The sequence below is a fragment of the Rutidosis leptorrhynchoides genome, chromosome 4 (assembly GCF_046630445.1).
Source record: "Rutidosis leptorrhynchoides isolate AG116_Rl617_1_P2 chromosome 4, CSIRO_AGI_Rlap_v1, whole genome shotgun sequence".
NCBI classification, from domain to species: Eukaryota; Viridiplantae; Streptophyta; class Magnoliopsida; order Asterales; family Asteraceae; genus Rutidosis; species Rutidosis leptorrhynchoides.
The window spans coordinates 576,593,001-576,604,667 of NC_092336.1; the positions used below are offsets into that span (position 1 = coordinate 576,593,001).

The 11,667-nt window shown below is 32.6% G+C and overlaps 1 non-coding gene across 1 annotated transcript; it reads right to left on the reverse strand.

Annotated features, from left to right (window-relative positions):
- Positions 1-11,336: 11,336 nt before the first annotated feature.
- Positions 11,337-11,443, reverse strand: LOC139845931 (small nucleolar RNA R71). Its single transcript, XR_011758683.1, has one exon. It is a non-coding gene; the product is annotated as a small nucleolar RNA R71 (small nucleolar RNA).
- Positions 11,444-11,667: the final 224 nt, after the last annotated feature.

The window sequence follows — 11,667 nt, forward strand, 5'->3', positions numbered from 1 at the left end:
TAATATGATGTATGAATAAAACAGAAACAACTAGTGGGATAGTTGTTTAATTAACAGCAAACGAAAAAATAAATAAAATTTATAACAGACCTATCGAGCACTTCATGAACTCAAATCCAACTTTCAATTTCTAGGTCGTTTTAGAAAATGATTACAACATGAAAAATGTTCTAAATTGTCATCTAAAACTTTCTGGATACTCAATTTAATCGGAAACCTTAAAACAAGTATGAATTTTAATGAAGAACAAAATTTGACTTTTTGAACTTGAAGGTTTGACTCAAAAATTAACGATCGACAAGAGGATTTGGAAATTGAAAGTTTGCAGATAGATTCATTATATTGTTCTTAACGAAACTGCTTTTATAGATTTTTATAAACAATACAAATTCGAAATTTTGATCAATTGTGTTCAAAACAAAATAGCGAGCTGTTAAATAAAATTTTCTTTGTAAAAATCAATCAATTTAGAACTGATAAAAATAATAATTGATAATGAGGATAAAGGACTGAATGAATTACCTAGTATTACTTAACAATTCAATTCCTTGATCATCCTAGACGCGAACAGAAAAGCAGACAGGTTTCATGACTTTTCAATTTAATTAAAACAGATATTAGAGGATAATTACGATTAATATAGATAATGGAAAATCAAAGGAATTTGTTTTATAAAAATCATGAACTGATCGATGGATATAGATGGAGAGATATCGACCAAACATCACAGACGAATAGAAAGAAAAAATAATAGAAACAGAATGCTAGATCAGATAGTGATGCCAAAGAAATAATGCGTATGGATCTGTTTTTATATATAATGTATTTAATATTAATAATTTAATAAATATATTAATAATACTAATACTCTTAATATCAATAATAACAATTATCATAATAATAATATAACAAATCAATTGTATCAAGTTTTATATTTATGTACCTTACATCATAAAAGTGATAACACTGATATTAATGTTAAACATTCATTCTAATAATAGTAATAAAGGTAATAATAATAATATTAGTAAAGATAACAAATTAATTGCATTAAATTTCATATCTATATATTATATTAAAATAGTATCATTCATAATACTGATATTAATATTGATATTAATATTTATTTTAATAATAACGAAAGTAATAACAATTTATACATCTCAAATTTCATATTCATATGTTATATATTAATATTATTAGCATTGATATTAATATTAATAGTAATAGTAATAATGAGAGTAACTATAACAATTATGTGTTTAACCTGTAATCAAACTGATTATATTAATATTACCTATTATTAATTATGTTATATATAATAACATATAATGAATATTTATTATTCATACATTACATTATAATAATAATTGTACATTGATATCATATAGCATATTCATTTTAATATAGATACATTATATAATATGGGTTTGCATAATAGATAAAATTTTCTTATATATATATATATATATATATATATATATATATATATATATATATATATATATATATATATATATATATATATATACAAGTATTATATATATTTAATCAAAATTATTATATTATTTTATCATAGAAAATAAAAATATAACTTTTAACATATAATATATACAACTTATATATTTTCCAGTATACTTATAATAAAAATTATGTACATAAATCATCTATAGACATAGATTCATTTTAACGATAATTTACTTATTTTTTATCTGATTTCACATTTTCAATTCAAATGACTAACCTGTATTCTATCATCTCAATTTATTGTATACTTTTATATTTATATTTATATATACATATATGCATTTTTACATATTTATTTACTCACAATTGTTCGTGAATCGTCGGGAATAGTTAAGGTCAAATGGTTTCATGTAAACTGTTCCAAAAATTTAGAGACTCAATATTACAGACTTCACTTATTGTGTCGAAATCATATAAAGATTAAGTTTAAATTTAGTCAAAAATTCCCGGGTCGTCACAGTACCTACCCGTTAAAAAAATTTCGTCCCGAAATTTGAGTGAGATGGTCATGGCTAACAGTAAAAATGTTTTCATGACGAATATAAGTTGATGAATAGGATTTTATCATCACCGAGTAATATGGATAAAACAATTCAATTATTTGAAGAGTACGAATGGAGCTATCACAAAATAGTGAAATGAAAGGATAAAGATTTGTCTTAGTTTTTGACAGAGTCGGGGTTGAATTTAGAAAATAAGGTGTGCCTTAATTTTTGACGTTGTCATGATTGAATTCCGGAATTCAAGGGATTTAAAGAAAATCTTCGAAATCTAAAAGATTTGATTCTTCGGCGAATAAGGAAATTAACATCTCTATAATTAAATACGGTGATCTGCCTCGATTACTCTGTCTGATATTTTCATTATAAATTAAGCTTTTTCCGTTTCATTATTCTCACAATTCCTATACTTTCTTTCTTAGTTCATACATCCAAAAGATTTTGAAAATGCTTAATCCAGTTCTAATCCTTGATATTTTCCTATATATCATTTCAGTCATCCTTCTTTTCAATCTTCCACCAGAAAAATCTATTTACTTTTACTATTACCTTGGGGTGATACTATTCTTAATTATACCGTGTCGTTATATTGCTATTCGTATTAATATCCACGGTTTGTAACCTCCGTGTTGTTATTGGGCTTTATATTTTCTCTTATATTTTGGAACTCTTTGCCTTTTTATTATCTTCTCGACCTCTAGTAAAGCGAGTAATGGTCCAGAATTCATAAGTATGGAATTTCGAATGAACTTAATGCTCTAAACAAGAAAGAACGTAATCGCACGATTTAATTTGTCAAATTACCTGAAGTTCTGAGAATAGAACTATCAAGAATATTCTTTCTTGATATGTTCAGATGTTAAGCAGAACGAAAGAGTTATGTAACATGGCACATGATGATGTTATGATCTGTAAATCATCACGTCCCATTAGAAACTCAGCATGACTTACTGTAATATAATCACGTTGATCAAGTGTCATTATATTATACTAACTCATGCATCAGTTTCCAACACTACTTCAAAATCATTCATATTTCAAACTCGAACTTTTAAAGAAATTTAAAAACTAAAGTAGTGTCCTTTATGATGTAATATAGATAGCACGAAGAGATAAATAATTTCGGATGAGAATATTTATGAAAATATCTTCAGAAATATCGAAGATATTTATGATGATATTTTGAAATTTTTAAGTTCGAAGGTTGATGAAGAAAAATTTTTCCGCACAATTTTAACACGACTTCGGAGCAAGATATTCTCTAAAGATTTCATCGGATCCAGAATTATCTGGATTCTTTGAATATAGGGTATGGTCCTTGTATTTGTCCTTGGTCTCCTTCGTGGTTAGCTCAATCCGTTTTTCAGTTCCAACTTTTCTGAGCTTTACCAACATACTGTTCTTTATCATCAAACTTTTTACGATCGTCTATAGTTTCTACTGATTCATTCAGCTTTTTCAAACCTTGAAGTATTGGTTCGTAGATTGGGAGCTTTTCAGAATTTTAGAATGGAAGATCATAATTCTAAGAGATAAATGTTATATGTATACATATAACTGTTGATATAGGAACATTGTGAGATTCAAAATATTGATTGATAATTCCCTGTAATTGGTATGGTAATTCTCGTTATAAGATGTGGATGAGTATAAGATAAGGCTTTAATGAACAAATATAAGGGTTCTTCGGAGTGACTTAAGCCAATGAGTAATGAAGTTGCTGGTTAGTTTACTGCTAATGTGATGGGATATAAACGGTTCTCCGGTAACGATGATGAAAAACAAACTTATATATCAAGGTTATAATAAGACTAATCTGAATGAAAAGTCGAAGTTGACTTGCTGGAGCTGTGACAAATTGGCTAATTTGAAAAGGAATTGCAATGTTATTTTCGGTAATAACAATGCCAAAGAAGCTAGCACAGATACGTGTTAAACGTTTACTCAGGTTCCGAGAGTTTTTCAGGTGCATAACTATATGCAAAAATCTTTCCTTCCGTAGATGAAGTGCGGTTGGTTCATCCTCTCGATTGAGGTGTTTTCAAGAATAATGAAAGATTTGAACGCAGATTGTATTCATCAAGATACAAATAAGGTTTAAGATGAAATCAAGTGGCAAACTTGAAGAAATGTTTAGTTTCATATATTATTGTCAATATTTTTATGCATTTTAATTGTCCAGTGTTATTAGTCCACAGTCGATAGTCCACAGTTAATAGTCCAATAATTCATATACAGTTTAATATATAATATTCGAATTAATTAATTCGTATCGTGACCCGTGTACATGTCTCAGTTTCGATCACAACTCAAACTATATATATTATTGTAGAATCAACCTCAACCCTGTATAGCTAACTCCAGCATTACTGTATATAGAGTGTCTATGGTTATTCCAAATAATATATATAGATGCGTCGATATGATATGTCAAAACTTTGTATACGTGTCCCGATATTTAAAGTGCGTAAAATAAATAACAGAAATTAAATGACGATAAATAAAATTGCGAGAATATAAATTGCGATAAATAAATTGCGATAAATAAAATGTAATACGGAATTAACAGTTAGCTAGGAACAGTTAGCTAGGATTTTGTTGGCGTGGTTTCTTAACAAAATTTCTCATAGTTAATTCGTTTGTTTCTAACAAATTTTATTTTGTCCAATATTTTCTTCATTATGCCACTTGTTGGATTCTGATAGGTCAAAATCTAAATATGAAATTGAATGAAAAGGGTTATTCTGCGGTGAACGGATACGTATATCGGTGGATGTAAGTAGGATAGTAAATGACTATTGAATCGGACTGGAAGAATGTATAATGTAACTTATTAATGTGAAATCTAAATATTTCTCGGGTATTACCTACCCGTTAAAATATTTTCACCATTAACAGTTTGTACAAAAGAATTTTTAATTACAATCTTTATGAAAATATACTTTCATATATATATATATATTTTCTTCAGATGTAATATAGATTTAATGAATTAATATGATATTAAACTCATTTGATTTACCGTTAGAACAAGAATATATAACCTCTAAAAAATTAGAGATTACATAATCGTCATGTCGAACGAAGATAAATGATGTAGAATGATTCGCAGATTGATGATTATGCTCGAGGTACATAATGAGATGTTGAGGTGTGTGATGTTGAAACTTGGGTTGTTGATGGTACTATTGGTGCCGGTGATGTTGCTGAAGCTGGTAAGTTTTGCATCATGTTTTCTAAATTGATTACTTGAGCGCGAAGCTCGTTGACTTCTTCCATTATTCCAGGATGATTGTCGGTCGGAACGAACGGATGAATAAGGTTTAGAATTTTTGATAGAATATAGTCGTGGCGAGATATTCGGGGAATGAGAGTGAAAATGGTGTTTCGGATTGGTTCGTCGGTGAATGCTTCAGGTTCTTCGCCCAGAGGACAATATGTTGGATGAAAGGGATCGCTTCTTCTTGTCTCCAATGATTAAGTACACTACGAACCTATCAGATGAATTGGGGATGGCTGATTGATTGATTCATTTTGGTGATACCGCTTTCGGAGCTTAGGTGAATATCCATGTCGGAATAGCTGTCGGAATAACTATCGGAATAACTATCGAAATCTGAGGGACTCGAACTGGTTGAGGGATTCATCGCGTACGATCAGATGAAGGATTTTTGATAAGAAATAGATTATAGGATGTAAATTAGTACCCTGTAATACATAATTTACATATGCATATATAATACTAAAATCCCATAAATTACGGAGGAATCTACGGAAGTTGTCAGGCAAAGGTAACAATAACAGATACGCTAAGATATGAATTTATCTATACACTGTCTATGAAATAGAGGCAGTAAGACATGTCTAGACTAAGAATGATAAGCAGGTAATTTCCTAAGGATGATAAGCATATAATTTCCGACTAGAAATGATAAGCAAAACTTTTGACATGCAGACACGGTCGAAGTCCAGTCTCACTAATGCATCTAAATAACTATCAGCTAGACACACTAATGTAAGACCTGGTTCGCTAAGACCACCGCTCCGATACCACATGAAGCGACCCGTCCTAATCCATAAGGACGAATACAATAACATATGATTACATCGCTAGGTATTTGACCTCCATATGATACATTTTACAAACATTGCATTCGTTTTTTTTAAAAGACAAACTTTCTTTACATCGAAAATTGACGGCATACATACCATTTCATAATATATCCAACTATAATTGTCTTAGTAATAATCTTGATGAACTCAACGACTCGAATGCAACGTCTTTTGAAATATGTCATGAATGACTCCAAGTAATATCTCTAAAATGAGCAAATGCACAGCGGAAGATTTCTTTCATACCTGAGAATAAACATGCTTTCAAGTGTCAACTAAAAAGGTTGGTAAGTTCATTAGTTTATCATAAATGATCATTTCATAAATTTAATAGACCACAAGATTTCATATTTCCATTTCTCATAAATATACGTCCCATGAATAGAGACAAAAATCATTCATATGGTGAACACCTGGTAACCGACATTAACAAGATGCATATAAGAATATCCCCTATCATTCCGGGACATCCTTCGGACATGATAAAACAACATCGAAGTACTAAAGCATCCGCTACAACGGATGGGGTTTGTTAGGCCCAATAGATCTATCTTTAGGATTAGCGTCAATTAGTAGACTGGTTTACTAATTCTTAGGTTACCAAGCAAAAGGGGCATATTCGGCTTCGATCATTCAACCATATAATGTAGTTTCGATTACTTGTGTCTATTTCCTAAAACATTTATAAAAGCGCATGTATTCTCAGTCTCAAAAATATATATTGCAAAAGCATTTAAAAAGGGAGCAAATGAAACTCACAATAGTGTATTTTGTAGTAAAAATACATATGACGACATTGAACAATGCAGGGTTGGCCTCGGATTCACGAACTATAACGACTCTCATTTTTCCATTCAATATTTCTCATTTTTCCATTCTATATTTCTCATTTTTCCATTCAATACTTTTCCTTATTAATTGCCCAATAAACTAATTAAACTTAATAAGTAAACTTTAATCGATAAAGGTTAAGCGTTAAGAATTATAAAATACGATAATTAACTTTGTACATTAATTGACAAGTTAATAAAAATAATAAGTTAATAAACTTTTGTGAGTAAATAAATAACTAAAAAGACTTGTGTAATTAAAATGAATAAACTTGAATAATTAAGGGTTATTAAGCTAAATTAAAATACAAGGACTTAAGTGAAAATATTAAATCCCTAGCTCATAAAACCCTAGCCGATTTGGAAGGGCAAAATTACCCTTCTACCCCTCTAAATTTTCGGCCCAAATCACCACCATAACCCATTCTCCAAGCCTACTTGTTCCCTAAGTAATTCCTTATTAAAACCTAATTCTAGAATGCTCAATTCCTCCCTATAAATAGACCCCTAAGTTAAACCATTCCATGTACCAAATCATAAACAAATCCCTCACTCAAATCTCTCTCTCTCCCTATCCAATTTTCGGCCAAAATCGAAAATTCACCACCACCACCATCGAAATCCTTGAGGGTTTCCAAGAAATCTTCAAGTGTTCTTCGCGTTCTTCATGAACTTCAAGAATCTTCAAGGTATTCTTCAAGATATTCAAGGCTTTGATCTTCCATCTTCATCAAGTTCTTCTTTTCTTCGTTAGTCATCTTCGAATCTTCAAAGGTATAACATAAAACCCTAATTTATTTTCTTAATTCTTTGATCTTTGTTTTAATCTATATTCACATAAAATCATAAACACATAAACATAAGAACAAACCTAGATCTATAAATGTAAAAAAATATATATAAATCTATACATATACATATACATGTCGACTAGGATAAAAAAAAGGGGAAGAAACTTTGATCTTTAAAACCCTAGATACAATTAAGAGATTTGTTAGTGGTTATATAAGGAAACAAAATAAATATATGTACATATACATATATATCGACACATATACATATATACTTGTAAAAAAATAAATTTTTATATACATATATACATATACACGACATTATATATGTATACATACTAAAACCCTAAATCCTAATTTAACTTATACTACTTTAATTAAAACCCTAGTTTTATTAAAAACCTAATTAATTATTAAACCCTAATTCATTAAACCTAACCCTAATTATTTAATACCACTTTAATTATAAAACCCTAATCATTACCTAATCATTATTACATTAAATAAAACCCTAATTTACTAAACCCTAATTTATGAAACCCTAGGACATTAATTACTAAACCTTAGTTAATTAATTACTACTTTAAATAACTAACTCTAATTAATTAAACCCTAATACTACTTATACTATTAATTAACATGTATACATGATATCGGCTAAAAAGTCACGTTTTCACCCCGGTATTAAGGCCCAAAAACAAGAAAGATTCGAACTTTGTTGGAAAAATACCCACTTCGTCAGTTAGAATTGAAGAACAAGTAATTACGAAGGCGGTGCAAAAAGAATCAAGAGAATCGGAGCTAAAACGAAGATTCTAGAGCGAAAACGGTGAAAGACAAGAAATCAAGTTACGATCCAGGGAATCCAGGCTGACCAGCCTGCCATACGGCCTGCCATACGGTCTGCCATACGGCCTGCTAGTATGGAAACGGCCTGCCATATACGTGCCACCACACGAGCCACCATACGGCCTGCCTTGCATACGGCCTGCCAAAAACGGGCTGCCATACGCCCTGCCATACGCCCTGCCAGGCGTATGCTGGCAAATTCCAAGTCTATTTAAAGGGTCTTTGTCATTCATTCCAACACACACTTCAATTCACTTCTTTCTCTCTCTTGTACAATATTAGCCATACTCTCAAGGCCTTCGACTCCGTGCGGGAAACCTAGTACCCGGAGAAGAACGCTGAAGATTGTATTAGGAGCGGTCTGGAGTCTTGAAGTTGTCACTTTTGTATTCGGAACTCGTTTAATCTACTGGTACTTCTATCCTTTATCTTATATAATGTTTTATGATATTATTGTCATGATTAGCGAGTAGTTATCTTTAGTGTATGCTATGATGTAAGCAGTTATAATGCCAAAATAATATTATGGTCTGTGTATGCTGTCGAAATGCTTTCCGATTATGCTTTAAACTCAATCTCTTTTCCAACTAATAGAACGTAGTTATAGGCTCTGTTATTGGGAAGTCGCGAACCCCGATTCAGAGTACACTATCTGTGTCACCCCTTGGTAAGAGAAGTCTATCGGATACAACGTAAGATGGACCGAGGCACACCGGTTGTAGTAAGTCTATCGAGCTTTGGATTTTGACTGAGGACTCTTTCGTAGTGAAACATCTGACTAGACCCCTAGTACATTGTCGGTCCTAGACCATGCTAGTGTAGTCACCAAGCATATAAACTTCGTACGTGTACGCTGAAGCACATCGGTTGTTGTAAGCTGTACCTCTGCTAAGTAAGGTCATGGAACACGGTTAGTGTTGACCAGTACACTACACCATAATGCGGTCTCAAGCATTGAACCCCGCTTGAGGGATTCTTAGTTAATTAAGGAACTGTTTGTTTAGACACATAAAAGATTAGACTGTTAGGATAACCGAACGTGTTCATGGAAGTCAGACTTGACTTGGCCATGGTGTTCTTTATGGTTGAACTCTTTTTAAGGGCCTAACTATCTTTTACCAATCATTAACGAAAGCATTGAAGCACATCACGTCTCTCGGATATGGTAAACCATGTATTCTATTATGCTTAAGAAAGTTTAGACCATTTTGGAATGTTAATACGTTACCCAACAAAGTCGCTCAATTGGATGAGCCGTCTGAATGTGTATGCCTGTAGTCAGACTGCACGGGCGTCGGGGGTAAGGGACGTTGCTGTCTATTCAGAATCTTCAAGCCTAACGCAGTACCCAGTGACATGTCTTATGACAGGGGCGTTTAGGACCAGTGTAACGAATACAAGGCCTCTGCCTATTCATGAGCCAGCATTCCATAATCTCGGCAGAATAACTGATGAAGTCATAGTATGCACTTACTTTAACCTTATATGAATTACAAATTTTATCGCATTTACTTTATCTGTCTTATAAATTAGAAAATCCCAAAATAAATATTCACTACTCCCTAACTATCTTAGGCTACAATATAGGTTCGATGTTACTGATATCTCAAAAATACGACTCTAGGTCATACTTCCCTTACTTATAAGGAGTAGTAAGATTTAGGCCCCGCTAAATATAAATTTAAAACAGTACCCTCTCCCACGAGTGGTTGATCCTGGCGAGCCACGGCCTAACGAATCCGCGCAAATAAAAACCGTCCGTTTCGGCCATATCAAGAGAGAATACCTACTAGTTTTTGGCGCCGCTGCCGGGGAACTGGTATCAGGCAATACTGCTCTCTATCAAACTTATTCACAAGCATTTAATGGTGTTTAAGAAAGACAATTATACAAGGACTTGGTTATTGGATTTTCCGAACAGTCGCCAATTATATTGGGACCAAAAGGATCCTGCCTCTCCATAGTCGTCCTGGCCACTTGGTTTGTTGAATAGTTTGTGCGGAACTTTGTTACCGAAATACCAGGGAATCAGTAGCCAGAACCAAAAACATATTCCACCATAGGATAGTTAGTTAATTAGATTAGATTACTTTAGATTACTCTAGTTTACCTTAGATTAGACCACCTTAGATTACCTTAGATTACATTAGATTACCTTAGATTACCTTAGAATTAGATTCGTTTAGTTTAGCTTATTATAATTTAGCTTATTTGCGAAAATTAAAAACACAAAAAGGCATACCCAGTGTATGACCCAAACCCGATCTAGACCAGGGCCGTTGTTATTCATACCTGATCCAGACGCGATAATCTCTAAAGCACGCAAGGAAGCACGAATCAGAAACCAAATGGCGTTACGCGTTACTTTAGCAGAAAACACGAAACCCTCGCTTGAAGGTCGAGGAGGACCAATCAGATTTCCAGAGATTCAAGGACACTCGTTCGAGTTAAAACATCACATCATCCAGCTCATTCAGAATAGCTGTCAATTTCATGGATTACCGAATGACGATCCTAATTCTCACCTTGATAAATTCATATCTCTTTGAAACTCCTACAAAAAGCCAGGGATAGGACAAGATATAGTCCGGCTATACTTGTTCCCCTATTCTCTCACTCATCATGCTCAAACTTGGTTTGAAGGACTGGAAAAAGATTCCATCACGTCATGGACGGAGATGGCTACTAAATTCCTAACCAAATATTTCCCTCCTTCTAAACAAACCAAACTGAAGAATGACATCATTAACTTCAAACAAAGTTATGATGAATCTCTTTACACTGCATGGGAGCGTTTCAAAACCCTGCTGAAGAAATGCCCTAATCACCAGCTAGAACGGTCAGCCCAAATCTGTTCCTTCTACAATGGTCTTACGGTAAATCATAGGAGGACGATCGATGTAGCAGCTTAAGGGAATCTGATGAACCAAACCGCAGATGAAGCATGGGAATTTCTCGAGAACATGACGATGCATCATCATGACTGGAACAGTGGTGAAACAACTTCATCATCTGCCCCACTCTCTGCACTTAACAATCAAACGGAGGCCATCAAAT